Below are 15562 nucleotides of genomic sequence, written 5' to 3' on the forward strand. Positions count from 1 at the left end.
AGGAGAGGGTGGAAAGGGTGGAAAGGGTGGAGTGGGTGATGGTAGTAATTCCAAATTTAATTGCAATTAATGTGCAGTAAAGCGGAAGTGCCATAGAAACGGAGCTCAGTGTTGGCCATTGCTGAACGGGCTGGCACTTCCGGTTGGCGCCATGTTGGAGCTTGTCGGATGCGGGGAGTCGCACTGGCAGCCCGCTACTCTGGCTCAGTGTGTAGTGCCAGCTAGAGGGCTGCTTCTGCTTTAGTTGGGATCAATCCAATTTAAAAGACCTCCAAATATTGTCACGGCTTCCTCTACAGAGCACAAAAGAACTGAGTGTTGGAAGAATAGAATCTCATGGTTCAGCCTGCTCTTAATTGGGTCACAACCGGATATACCTTCAAAAGTGGTAACCATAAACCCGTGGTACACATGCTGCAGCCAACTCGCCAACGGATGCAAAAAGTAAGAAATCAAGTTTAAAACGAGGCAAACCAACATGGATCTGACCGCGCGACACACGACGGGAGTCCGGAATTGGAGTCGGAGAATGGAGGCTGGGAGGCTGGGAGGCTGTAGGATGGAGGCTAGCAGATACCTGGAACATGTTACCTGGTAGCATTTACCTGGCGCCGTCGCGAAATTCAATTACTCGTGCACCATAAACCGATTAACTTATATAAATATTTATATCGCTGAAATGCAGTCGGCTGCCAATGGCTTTATGGGGTCGTAGCTCTCACTCTCTCTCCGACCGGCCGGCCGGTCGATGGTTGCGGCGTGGGCGTGGTCGAACCACGGTTTATGGCCGCAATGTGCTCCTGCATATGCAAACACTTTTACCGGCGGCGGCTCACTCGTTGTCCGTTGAGCGAAATGGAGCCCTGTCCTGCGTTGACTGACAATAATTTCATTTGCATTTGCATTTGTTACCGTTTATAGTCCACTTAAGTGTTGTCGGGCCTCCTCCTGATCCTCCTTCTCCTGTTCTTCTTCTCCTTCTATTCAATGATAGCACCCTAGGTGTCATCCACAGACAAGGGCACTTGAGGGCAGGGCAGAGCCCACATATCATTACAATGACAACGTGTAGGGGCCAGGGTTCCAGGGTTCCATGGTTCCATGGTTGCAAGTGGCAACTACGAGCACTTGCCGCCATAAATAGTTGCTAAACAGCAATGGGGGGCAAGTGCGTGACTATGGCCTCCATGTAGGCCACGGGGAAGGGTTAATCTCGAGTTAAGTGACGCTCGACCTCGGCTGGTGTCTGATTAATTGAGTTACGTGATGTGTGGGAGTAAGGTCATGTTAGTTGGCTCCATGTCATGTGGCGTGCCATAAACATATGACTTTGCCGAGGTGTTTCATGGCTATTTGCTTGCCACACAAAATAGTTAAATAGTTTGCTTAACAACTGCGACAGCAGCAGGAGGAGTTTTAATTGAATTAATATTTAATTTTCATATCAACTAATTCAGTCATTGCGTTGACACTTCTTTGATGAGTTTGAAGTTTGGCATTCGGTTTCGGGACTTACCCCCTCAATGAGCTTTTGATGCACCTGCATTTGTCTCTGGAATGGCATCAGCTGGTGGCACAGCCACAAATGATGCCCCTGCAGCTGCTGCAGAGGAACGCAACGCACATCCTCGACAGGGGTTCGAGACTCGCTCTGACCCACATCCTTCTCCATGGAAACGGCTGTTGAATGAGCATTCATTGTGCAACAGCAGGGACAGCAGTGGCTTCAGCTCCGGATCCGGACCAAATCTGCTGGGGACAGGGGCAAAAAACTTGGTATAATTTATGCAAAGAGAAGTTGGGGCAAAAGTTCCGTCTAATCGCTTAATTCCGTGTTGTAAAAACTTTCGTCGGAGCCTCACGTATACGCAACGGGAGTCGTTCTTTTCTTTTTCTAGCTGATTGACTTAAAAATTGAACATTTTCGCAGTGTTTGGCCAAGGCGTTTCTCCTCTCCGATTTCTTAACCATTCTACGTAATGCCTTCGCCGGCTTGTGAGCAATATTCAGTGATGCGTTGGCAAAATTTGCAAATCGTTTGGCCGCTCCTACGAAAAAGGGGAAGGGAGAGGGGAAGCATTACGGTTCGTGCAGCTACTTGAGGTGGCATACACCGAAATTGCTTTTCCGCTCTTGGGGTCAGCCATGCAGAAAAATGTCTGCCCTGCTGCTGCTGCTACGGCTGTGGCTGCTGCTGCTGCTGCTTCTGCTGCCACGGATGTTCGATTTTCAACTATCGATTGATTTTGTATTCATTCGCTTTCGAATTGGCTTTACGAGTACACCCATATACTGGTATACTGGAAGACAAGTTCAAATGGCAGGCTCCACCAACATGTCGATGCAACTTTGTGTTTTCTTTGTTCAAATTGCTTCGCAACGTCAGGCCCGAATGCATTTTATCAGCTTCTTTTCTCTTACCCCCCCGCCGCAATGACTGCACTCTGCAACGGGGGGGAGGGGAAGTGCAGGTCGGGAATTGTGGGATGTGTTGGTTGTAGGAAAAACCAATTTCCATTTTGTTGTGATGCTAATTTGCTAGACGCGCTTCGAATCAATCCCACCTCATTTGGGAACAATGCCAAAAGGCTTTGACAAAAGATGTCATTGGGGGAATGGTAAGGGGTATGGGGGAAACTTTTCACTTTTCACTTTTCTGCTGCTGCAGGAAACGAACCACAGCGACGGCAAAGTGCAGCCGCATCGAAAAGTTGTGGCTTGGGTGGCCATCCGTGCGTATGCGTAATATTTGTGGAATTTGTCTCATGTGTCCTTCAACGGAATGCAGTCTGTGTGCATGGATGTGCTTGGCTGCTTGTGTTGTTTGCTTTCTATTTGTGACCCCCACACTGGAGGCTATTCTGCATGCGACAGCAGGATGCCAGGCCACAAAATGGAGCCGAATTTCAGAACCGCCCAAACTCAACGAGAATTGCAATGCGAAAAAGATAAAGACGAGTTTCTTCTGACTTATGCTTATTTTTCAGTAAACTTAATACACATAAAAAACACTGAAGAAAAACACGGAAAGGAAAGCCAGCTGCGCCGACTGACAGCCTAATTGAAAATCTATGCCACCAAATGTGAGAGCCCGCTCCTCTGACTCGCTCCAGTCGGTCGCTCTGCCTGTCTCTGTTTATATTCTCCTTGCCGGAATTGGCAACTTAATTATTTCAGCGGCACGTCGCCAGCGACTGGCGCTTAAGCCAAGCCTCCCGACAGCTGCGAATGTGTAAATAAAAACAGTGAGGCACGGGGCAAGAAATAGCAAGTGAAATAAACAACGGCTGCAGCGGCGTGCAGCGTCAGTGGCAGCAACAGTAGCAAAGAGAAAAGCAGCAAGCAACAAGAGCAGCAGCAGCTGCCATTGAGAATCTGTGCTGAAAGATAAAGTTGCCTGGCAAACGGATTTAACTGCAAAACGAGCGAAAGGAACAGTTGGAGCCGTAAGTAAGCGATGAGCAGGAGTTGCCACTATGTCTGTCTGTTTGTGTGTCTGTCTGTTTGTGTGTGTGTGTGTGTCTGTGACCCCATTACCACCAGACGCAGCCACGCCCACCTACTACCCCCCCCCAAGTCACTCACTGCCAGCATTATAGCCCCGGGGCAGGACACACAAAAAAGCAGCACCCTCCGCTTGAGGCTTTATTCATGGACATGATTCATTAGTAGAGGTCTCACACATGAGCGTTCTGGCAAACTAAATTCCCGAAAAACTTTAACATCTGCGTTTGAAAATAAATAAGAAAACAGCTCTGGCGAATAGCAAATATGGCAAATGGTAATTACTTTGCATAAATGGTTAACAAGACACATTTCATCCATCCAAAGCGTGGTTTAAGTTACACAAATATGCCAGCATTCCTGCAGTTTGCTGTGCAGTTCCATCATCCGTTTCCAATCCAATCCATTTACCTCATTGGTGGATTCTCGCGTTTCCGTGGAAGTTGATTTCCAGAACACATGAGTTCACAGCGTACATCCGAGTATATTTTTGGCATTTCTTTTTCTGTGTGCCATGTCTTCTACTCACTCTTTTTTCCAATGATTCTGGCAACTTTGACAGGGGCAAAATAATTAATTTTTGGCAACTAACTCAAAAGGCAAACGAAGAGTCTGAAAAAGTGGAAAAAAGGGAAAGAAAAAGAAACAGGAACAGAAATGGAAACAGAAACAGAAACAGGCTAACGAAGGCGCCACAATTAACGCCTGCAACTTTAATTGCGTTTTAATGTGCATCAGGCCGCAGAGCGGTTGGCTGTTTGGATGCTTGGTGGCAGTATGGGTGGTGGGATGACTGAGTGCATACATAGGTGACCGAGCTGGGGCAGGGGCTGGGACTGTGGCTGTGGCTGGGGTTGAACGGTTGGGCGGTTCAACGTGCTCTGTCAACCGCAGGCGGTGGCTCAAAAGCGTAACAAGCATTTTGCCGCGCCTCAGCAACAAGACAGGCGGCACGGCACGGCACACACATTGGCACTCGCAGCTCGCAACTCGCACTCGTACTTGTAGTCACTCCCAAAAGTACAGGAGATACAGGGAGCGGCACACACGTGAGCGGAGCCTGAGTGGCTGCCTCAAAAGCAGCTTAACAAACACACACACACACAATCACACCCATACAAAGACACTGAATGCAGAGGCTCGACCCGGACATGGGCAGGGACACGGCGACACGCAGACATGCCTGCGCGGGGACACGGAACACGGCGACGTGGACCCAAGCCTCGGATGGGATGCTTAGCCCTACCAACTCTCCTCTCTCCTCTGTCTGGGGCCAACTATTTACATGGCACCCCATTATGTCCGGGACTGTAGTTGCGTCGTTTGTGTTGCCTTTCACTCATTGCGGGGACTCTTTCTCTATCCTACACTCCATCTTTCCCCTATCTTTCTCCCTAAGTGACGTGATTTAAATTTTTATGCTCTTTGAAATTTTTGCCGTTAGTCGCCAGTCGCTTATCGCCACGGCAGACGCTGCCATCTCTCTCTCTCTCTCTCTCTCTCCGTCTGTGTCTCCATTTGTGCCTTTGCCTCACCATATGTGTCTCCATCTCCATCTCTCTTTCTTTCGTTCTCGTTCTGCTTCTGTTGTCGACGTCTCCGCTTCCGGCGACAGACAAATCACGTAATCTGGCTTTAGTGGGTCAAGGAGCGATGGAAACCGTAATCCCGTAGCCCGTAGCCCGTACCCAGTCCGTAATGCAACATCTCGCACAGCGGGAACAAGTACCCGTACTCTCACAACTAAATAGAAATAAAGATACACGACATCATGGAAACCATCATGGCAGCCACCAACATGACGCATTCGGTTTCTGGTAATGTCACGGAGAATGGGAAATGCGACACGGGTGGGACCTGCAGACCAGAACAATGCACGGCAAGTAAGTCAAGCAGCAAGTTGTCTGTAGGATCTCGACCCATAAATACTCTTTGGTTTGGTATTCCAAAGTACATCCTCGAAATCCTTTCCCTTCTCGATCCAGTGGTTCCGGTGAATCGATTTGGGACAGGAGTTGCGAGCGAAGTTTTTCTTTCATTTCAGAATTATAATTAAAATGTTGTGGCAGAGAGACGCACCTTAAAGTCTAAGTGCCTTTCGGGCTCACAGCAATTATTATCGAGTGCTTGAGCATAGTTATTGTTGCCACTAATATGTTGCACATTGTTTCATTACGACTTATTGGATTTGTTCCTTCAGAGACTAACATTCAAACGTAAAAGGCATTGTTAAAGCTTATCAATGAGAGAAATTAAAGCATGATTTAATAATCGAATTAAATGTTGTAGAAAATTATTAAATCGTAATTCTAATAAATAGTAGATGAGTGATTAGTAAACCATCTTAAATATTCACTCATTGAATTCACACCAAATGAACACTATTAAATCTCTGCTTGCCTGAAATCTGAACATCAATTTCAATCTGTCTACCCAGTGACACAATTTCATTGGAGACGCCACATAACAAGCTGTAGAAGAGAAACTTCTCAGGAGGATGGCATGATGGAATATCCGAGCACCGAAAGCAGACAGGTGCTTGGTGCAAAAATCTACTGATTGAACTCCTTCCATTCGGCGAAGAAAACTGCCATTGATATGCGTACCTGCCCGTACATCCGTGCCAGGATGTATTTCAAGGACACGTCTTCGCCTGGGTCGTCAGTTTGAAGTGTTTAAAATTGTTCGCCATTATCAGCGTCTGTCAATAAGCGCATTAAAAACATTTCTGCAATTCGAGAGCTTGTTGACGGTGGCGCTGACATGCGGCTGTCAGGCAGAACGCAGAACACAGAGAGCAGATAGGAGACAGGAGACAGGAGAAGACGAACTGCAAGCACGGCGGAGCTTCTGCATTACCGAGTCCCATTGATTTTCCCCCGGAAGCGTGGTCGAGAGAAGCGCAAAAGCATTGCGAAGAAAGGAGCCTCGCACATGATGCGTATGAGTAATGGGAAAATTCTTAATGGGCGAAGAAAATTGGTTGGGCATAAACAATGAGCTGACTGGGACTGATGAGAATGATAATGAGTTCCACCAGGAGCGGAAAGGAAAGCAGGAAAAAGGTAAAACCAAAGCACGGAAAATAGGAAACAACCTCATTGAATTGATGCCAGGTACGGTTATGCATTCTTAAGGGAAGTATCAAGTTTTCAGTGGCATGGGGTGGGTCACACATACATATGTGGCATCATGTTAAAGCAATTTTAAACATATTTCAAACAGATTTTCCAACAAACATTAAGACTCGTATTTGCCATTTGTTTGTCCGCTGCCTTTTCTCTGCTCTCGTTTGACTGCTTTGCTTTTCGGTGCTCTTTAATGCGATCCTTACATTACGGAATCAATAAATTGTGATGCATATTAATGCAATATCTCCGCTTATTGCAGCTCCTTGCACTCCCCAGTTTCAATCCTTTTGCCATGAAATATTTAATCAGCAATTTCCAGCGCGCTCCTCCGCTCGACAGTGCGGCCTTCAATTATACAGATTTCTCTGCATTCTTTATTTAATTGTATAATTTTTCTTTTAATTTCTGTCTGCTCCCCTTGTTGACCCAAAATTACAGAAATGAGAGCGATACGCGCTCAGAAATTGCGTGTCATTCGCCTGAAATCGCATCGGCCACGGGCTCATATTTACCCAGCGAGGGATCTCTTTCGGGTGGCCATAAAAAAATAAGAGAAAATAGGGGTCGGCACGGAGAGCGACTTATCGGGACCGTTATTAACCCAACGGCATTTGCAGTAATTGCGGGAACTGCTAATTGAACCCGGAGTCGAACGGTCGCCGTCTGGCCAGGCCACAGACAATGGAGTTCGAGTTGAAATGGATACTTTCGCTCAGGTAAGTGCAGTCTATAACCGTTCCACATTTTTAATGCTTAATAAAATCTGAAAAAAATCAAAGAGTTTCTGCTGTAGTTTCGGGCCTTCCTTGCTGGTCCTCTGGCTGGTGAAAGTGGTTTTCCTGTCGGATTTTCACCCGACTGCTTGTCGGTCGCCTGTTGACCCGCTTGATTTTAATTGCAATTTGTTCAACATTTTTTCAGCACATTCAATCGAATCGATTTCTTTAGTTGGAATTAAAGATACTTTGAGGATGTATTGGGACCAACACGAAACAAATAATCCCATTGATGGAGACTTGGTCTGTCTTACCTTCTTCATTCAGTGGTAAAACATTCTGTAAAAAAAGATCCGCAACAGGAGCCATTGGAAAAATTATTGGGTGAACACTTCTGAAGATTTCTTTCTTGAATAATAAACCAAACATTGATTTTAAATTACACAGCAAGTACGAGCAAGGGCAAAATGCAGATCGGAGAGAGAGACGCCAGAGTTTTAGTCCACCCTCCGACGTAAAAGGTTGTGAAGAAAGTCCAGAATAAACTTTACTCACGGCATACAATTAAAGCCCCAAATGCAGTTTGTGTAGCAACTCACTATGGGCCATAAAGTATGGTCTAAATCAATTACAGAAATATAGTTCAAAGTTAAGTGCAGACTTGACCTGACTTCCCCTCGAGTTCCACTTGTGCCACGCACTCCTATCTGGCTGCACTCGTATGTTGAACAGTGTGATATTTTATTTGAAAAGCTCTGTTGCTGATGCTCCCTATTTGACCTCCACGCCCATAAATCATTTGGGGAGCCACCAAACAGGACAGAAAAAAGAACTGACATAACGACAAATTTGCTCGCTGTTTATGCGGCCAGTAAACAGCGGAGACCCTCGGACAGAGGCCGCAAACCCTTTTGGCCAGAAAGTAGGTAAACATATTTAACATACAGACAGACATAAATGTACATATGTATATGTATATGTTTAACATACAGTTAAATATACGACCAACAAACAATACATATATGGAAATTGTCATTGGGCCCGCCTTTTGGTTTGGCTTTGGTCGCACTCGTTTGGGACAATTCGCGTTATTTATAACGGACAATTCTCATGCTGTTGTCTATAATTTATTTATGCAAATTTGCTGTCCGACAAGCCACTGCAGTGCGACCCGACCCGGAGCGGAGCAGGAGAGTGTAAATTTGTTGGTATGGCTATGGCCAAAATCAAAACTAAAGCTATTTCCAAATATAATTAATTGCAATTGACCCGATTTGTAATTTATTTATTTAATCCATGGATGTTCATGGGGGAGCGAATAAAAATTTAATTTATATTAATTTACACATGCAAAAGTTTGCCATTTAAATGCCAGTTTTGGGGATTTCTCTCTAATTGCTGGGCTGTGTGCAACCGAAACGGCAATTAAGTGTTTGGATGGAGGCACAGAGAGGATTTGCCCTTGCCCCCCATGGCCTTCGTTAATGGGAATATACTCGTGAATAGTGGAAATTACAGGGCGAACTACCGTTTGGGAGACAGACAAAACATTGGCTCATTGAAAGGCTTCCGCAAAATTAATTTGAATGGACTATTTCCCATGAATACGAGTGAATGGAGAGATCCATCCATTCACTCATTCAGAGCACAGATTTCAATGCCACCAACAATTTGGGCTGTCAGTATTTTGTCGGCCCAGCATTCGGTTATCATTTAGCAAAACAAATAGATAATCAGCTCATTAAATTTAAAGCCTACGTAAAAGGAGTGCTCCTGCCAGGCAGGCAGCTGGCAGCCCAGAAGACAGGAGCTGTGCATAATGCATATTGTATGTGATATTATCACACACAATCCTAGCACATGTACGTACATGTGTTGGATGTATAGTGTGTGCTGTCGGTTCGTCTGTGGTGTGTATGATTTAGCAGCTGAACGCTCGGCACTTGGCCACAACTCACTTAGAGCAGGGCCCTGCCACAAATGGCCAAAATATTCAAGCCTTAGCAGGCGGGAGGAACAGGAAGGAGGGGTGGTGGGAGCCAACCGAATTTATGGCAATCACAAGCACGGACAGGCCTGGCTTTTGTGTTGAAACAAACCTGACACAAAGCCAGCCCAATCAGCACACAGGCCCACAGCTTTAAGAGTCTACCACAATTTCCGCAACATTTGATTGGCATCAGGGACACATAAAGAGACAGAGGCAGAGAAGGGGAAGCTATTTTAAATTCCAAATCAAGCATAGCACCTTTAATCAATTTTAGGGGCCATACTCTGGAGAAGAAACCCCACCTGAGCGCGAAGCACACTCGAAATCAGATACACTCACCGGCAGCAACGGGAGAGGGCCTCAAGAGGTTCAGGGCTGGATAAATAGCGGAATCTGGCCACCCGCAAAACTCTGGAGTGTGTCATAAAATGCCAAAACAAATATAAATTTTCACACAATTCAATTTATATGCCCGAAGCACCAGCAGCAGCAGCAGCAGCAAAACCTAAACCAGAACCAGGCACAACAGCAAGAGAGAGAGTCAAGAAAGGATGCTGGCTGCAGGATACGGTTTCAAGAGCCTTAGCTGTATCGACAGCTCCAAAGTAGTCGGTCCCTGGCCACCTCCCACTCACTCCTGTCGCCGACATCCCTTTTCCGAGCCATTGTCTACTCATTTTACCACTTGATTGTGTTTGCACAACATTTGAGCGCGCGTCGCGGCATTCCGAGCTGCAGCCCGTAAACCACGAAAAGCAACAACGAACAGCAACAGCAAATTCTATGCCCAAAATTTGAAATGCAAAGGCGTTGCTCCAAACAGACATTTTGTGGCGTCTCCACTGCATATATATGCTGAGTACAGACAGTGCGTTACAAAACTGAAAAAATGGTCCACATTTTAAATGATTTAAGCTGACAAAATTTACTTTAACCCGTATACTAACATTGAAGCCCGAAATCAGTGCTCTTAGAACTGTCTAACACACACTCGTTGTGTTTAGATGCTTAGAAACGTGCGACTTTGCGTCAACACTCTAGTCTCAACACGCACTGTATCTCCCAGACTCGCACATGCGACTGTGTACATATTTTACTGCACGTTTGTCTGGCCAAAAGATGGAAACAAAGTTCAATCAGAGCTCGTGCTCTGCCAGTAAATCAAATAAACAAAAATTCATATGAAAACAAAGACAGCAAGAAGCAAACAAACCAACAAAAACATACAACTATATCTACGTATCTTGGACGAATAACTTTTTATCAACTGCAACACCCTGACAAGAAAAAGTGAAGACCAAAAATAACACTTGCCAACACTTGAGAGGCGTTTGTTTGCAGAATGCAAAGAGAGTTTTCGAGAGTGTGAGTAGCGACCTGCTGTATGGGTATGTCCAGAGAATATGGAAAGAAATACGAGTATTTCTCAAAAAGTTGCCATTTCCGCAGACATTTATTTTGGATAATTGCTTGGCCTGGGCCTGGCCGGGCAAGGTCCTTTGGGATCGAGCACTGAAAATGGAATTGAATGCGCATCCTTTGTTGTGTCATGCAATCAATGGCACATATTGTACATATGTATGCTGGCAGGTAAATATAAAATGCAACCCAATTGCTGAGAGCTTTGGAGAGCGTCAAATATGATAAACTGAAGTCAGAGGATTTAATTAAATTTGCATACAAAATTTGTGCAGCAGAACATCAAAAGTTATGGCCAGTTGCACGACTCCGATTGTTGCAAATTAAATGAGAATGCACTGCGCTGCACTGCCAGAGCCATTTGGACAGCTTACCTGGCAACCAGAGAGACGGACAGACCGATCAACTCATCCACATGCAGCTGAACATAAAAGGCAATGGCCCAGAACATTGCGTGCACGCAACGCGAAACGCTTCCTATTTAAACAGTTTTTAATGACGTCGCTGGGTAGTACCCGTACCGGTACGGGTTCTGACTGACTGTCTGGAGGAGTAAGGAGCTGACAATCATAAGAGTATAGTAGCAGTTTCTGCTCGGAACAGTATGCAAAACAGATGGAAATTGAAGCTACCGTATTGCCCTTTTCAATTTGCAACCTCTTTGAGGACTTTATTTTTAATGGCTCGTTTTTTTTTGCTCGGCTCTTAAGCAGCCATCAAGCCACCATACCTTGTTGTATGGAATAAAACTTGATTGTTTCACACAGTTGATGCTCTTTCCATTTGAGAGACACTCGCAGCGCATCTGTTGGATGCCAACCACGAAATAATAATTGTCTATAAAATATAGATATTCAAACATTCGTTCCCATATTCTCCTACTTTAAGGTAAGCTTAAAAACTATATTTTATTTAAGACCATCTGCGACCTGCGACCTGCGACCTGCGACCTCCGACTGCTCCATAGACTGATGTAACCCCTGGGGGGGAGGGAGAGAGTATGTGAAATCTCTTTGTTGTTTCAAGTTTCTTACTCAATTTCGGTGCTTCTGTTTCTGTTTCTGTGTTTGCTGCCAATAAAACATGCATTTCACTTTCAACACAACACTGGGAAAACAATGGGGAAAAGAAATATTGGCGGAGGGTGGGGCTGGTAGCTGGATGGGATGGAGTAGAGTAGAGTATCACAAAACCCCATCGACAGCCCTATGGGAGGAGATGAAAGATCCTTTGTGCAGTGCCGTGTGCACTCAATTATTTGGTCGTTACTTGTTTCTTATTACCTTTTGCCCACCGACACTCGCAGCACGCACTCGAAGTGCGGTAGGCAGGCGGCAGGCAGGCAGCCATCCGTGTCCATGTGGCAAGGTACGAGTAAGGCAGCGTAAGTACATAATAACTGCTGCCGCGAAAGTGAGTGGGTTCTGTTTTCCCTGGCAATACAATTGGGTTTGCGGACTGGCGAGAACAAATGCGAATTTAATATGCAAAAGAATTGGACGGAACACTGGAGAACGGACGCGGGAGGGGGAACGACAGTCGTGGCCAAGATTGCTCAAAGGAAAGCTGAGCTTACATTTAAGAGACGGAAATGATATCAGGGGAGCAGATTACCACCACCCAACCAAGCAGCACCTCTGAAGTGAGGAATCTACAGACGATATTTGAGCCTAGGCTACCGCTAGTGTGGCTACATACATATGTACATTTGTTTGTATATGTATTCACACCTATCACTGAAGAACTTACATCATTAGTATCTAAGTCGGGATCAGAGGGCATAAGTCATATTTCAGTTGGCCCGGGATACGCAGATACAATGTGAAAACATATTATCGAGTAAATTTTATGATTCTCATTTCATTCTTCAAAGGATTTTAGTATTTATTAAAGTAAATATTAAAGGATTTCTTTTTAGCAAAATAATAGTACCTGAAAATATATATTTTAGTCTATCAAAATTCAATATAAAAAGTGCAAATTCCACGTCTATTGGATTTCGTAGGTTTCTCTTCTGTTATATGTGTGTATGTTGAGGTAGTAAACGGTAATATTTGCACTTTTCTGGGAAAGTAAAAAAATTGGCAAATAAATGTAGTAAAATCAAAGAAACAGCCAATGCAGTGGGTTTTCAAATGCGTTCGTTGCTCTGTTCGGTACTAGGACAGGACCTGAACATGCCCATACGCCTATCAAGCCATGTTAATAGATTTGCCAATTAAGTAGTAACTTAATCCCAGATTGAATAAACTTTGCTCACAGCTCACTAGCATAATACATTTCTAAATTAAGTTCCCAAAAATCCGGATGCTATGAATAAAAGCAATTGCATTTGGAAGCTCAAATGTGTGACCGAAAAGCTTTATGAAAGTCGACATGTATTCGAATGTATTCAATAAATATTATATTCAATTAAAAGTGTTACACACACAGTTGTTGGAAATTTTATTTGATTTTGTGATTTTGTTTTGATTTGAATTTTACTACATTTATTTAGGACTCTTTTCACTATCACAGAAATGCGTAAAACTTTCCCTTTTCTACCTCAACAAACACACACAAAACAGAAGAAAATCTTACGCAAACCAATGGACATGGTATTGTTCATTTCTCAATTGCCTTATAAATAAAATAAAATATATGTCTTGGGGGATTATAATTTTGCCAAAAATAAATCCATGCTGACTTCAATGAATTCTAAGATCCATCTAGAATTCAGATCTTTACGTTTAAATATGCAAATAAAAAAGATTAATAGAATAGAAACAAACTTAATAGTTATTATCTCGAAAGTGTCCTGCCTTTGCACTCTCAATCCTCTTCTACTAAAAGCCTTCCGGCTATCCATTCTCTGAATACTGGTTTTAACGGCCTGTTCAGCCGAAACGGTTAACAGCGTTCTTTAACAGCGCACTGGGAATAGTCATGCGCTGCCAGAATATTCTACCCCTGGCAAGGAAACACACGGAAACGAAATGCAATGAAATGAAATGGAACACGAAGTGGCGCAGGGGTAGAGCGATTCAAAGGAACTGCGCATGGAACACAGGGGTAAACCGATACTGAAACCGAAGGAGAAAGCCATGGAACATGGAATATAGAAGCCGAAAGGATGCTGCGACATGAAACACCACACGACACCACACGAGCTACAAATTGGCAGCATTGGCATCTGTGCAAGTGCCGAGTGGTGACTGTTTCCTTTGGGCGCGATTCATTTGGAATTTGCATGGCTGTGCGTCGGACGTCGAGCGGGAAAATCGAGTCGCTCGTAATCCACCAGAATCCAGAAACAGAGCCAGAGTCAGAGTCAGAGTCCGATCCAGGCGAGAGCGCGCTAAGGCAAAAGTTTCAAACGGTTTTGGGCAAAGGCAGAGTGTGCGGATGTTGAATGCACTTCGGAGATTCATCAGCGCGCGCGTTCGTGGGCCTTTTGTTTACGCGGGTTTTACGGAATGTGTGCCAAATAGGATGAGGGCGTGGACACGCCCATTCAAGTTGCAGCATTAAGTGAGGAGAAGTGATGTGAAGTGAAGTGAAGTGGAGTGAGGTACATACATACATACACACTCGTACGAGTACATGGTGCCATCTTCGCCTGCTCCATCATCCATCAGTGGTGGGGTGGGGACAACCGTCTGCCAGATGTGAGCCATGATTGTGAGTGCAATGTGTCTTTTATAAATCAAGGAAAATCACATTTTAAATTGCTGCGCATTAGAACGGATACAAAAGCCAAGCCAGGCAGCAGTCAAGGAGAGAAAGGGCAGAGAAGGCATTGAAAGCCAGGCCAGATCGAAAGTCAAACGCCGTCAAACGCTGATTGCGACGTCGCCTATCCACAAAAGAGAAAATAAACCAGGAAAATATACACGTACAAATATATATCCGTAGAATAAAATAAAAAGGAAACGCGGAGCATTTGACTGATGTGAATGAAGTGAAAGATGTGACTCCTGTGCGAGTGCTTGGATAGGGATAACCCCATTCCGAAGAGGGACACGTGCACCGCCCCACGTAGGCGGCCATTGTTTAGCCCACATGTATTTCAATTTGATTATATTGATGAGCATATGATGTAATATATGGAAATATAATCTGATTAGAGGCAGAGGCAGAGCCAGACGAGGTGGCTTAGAGGCACTCGAGACTGAGCTCTCCTCCGCCTAAAGGATGTGTTGTACTCGTGCCATCTGGCTCTTTCCTTGTTGTTTGCGGGTCGTGCTCTGCAATAGATTTTAAAACTCATTAATGTGCAAAGACGCCAATTTCCCAAGTCTTTGTCCTTCGCTGTAGGTGTCATTAGATAGGTGAGCGTAACTCTGGGACCCAGAGAGCGGAAGGGGAAGTGAAGAAGAGCTGACAATGATACTGGCAAATCAATAAAGGTGTGGAAACAGGTGCCGCAACTGGGCCAAGATATTTGATAGCAGTTCAAAAAGGAGAAAGAAAAGAAGTATAAAATAAATACAAAAGAGAGAGGATTTCTCGCTTGACAACGCAAAAGCAAATGGCAAAAAAAAATATTATATCTCCTGATGAAACCGAAATAAATCGTTGATTAATTGACGGAAACTCGAAAGGAACTTGCAGTGGGAGTTTGGATAGAGTTCTGAAAATAGCTCAGTGGAAACATTTTAGACGATTAAGAAAACAAAACGGATTAAATTTACCCAGCTGAAGAGTTTCACATAAGAGATGATTAAGGAATTAAAATGGCACAAAGAAATATATAGAAATAGCTTAAAAATAGTTGTACAAAATATGCAGGAACTTTCGAAATAACAGAAAGATAACTTGGT

Source organism: Drosophila subobscura, chromosome O (genome assembly GCF_008121235.1).
Source record: "Drosophila subobscura isolate 14011-0131.10 chromosome O, UCBerk_Dsub_1.0, whole genome shotgun sequence".
Classification (NCBI taxonomy): domain Eukaryota; kingdom Metazoa; phylum Arthropoda; class Insecta; order Diptera; family Drosophilidae; genus Drosophila; species Drosophila subobscura.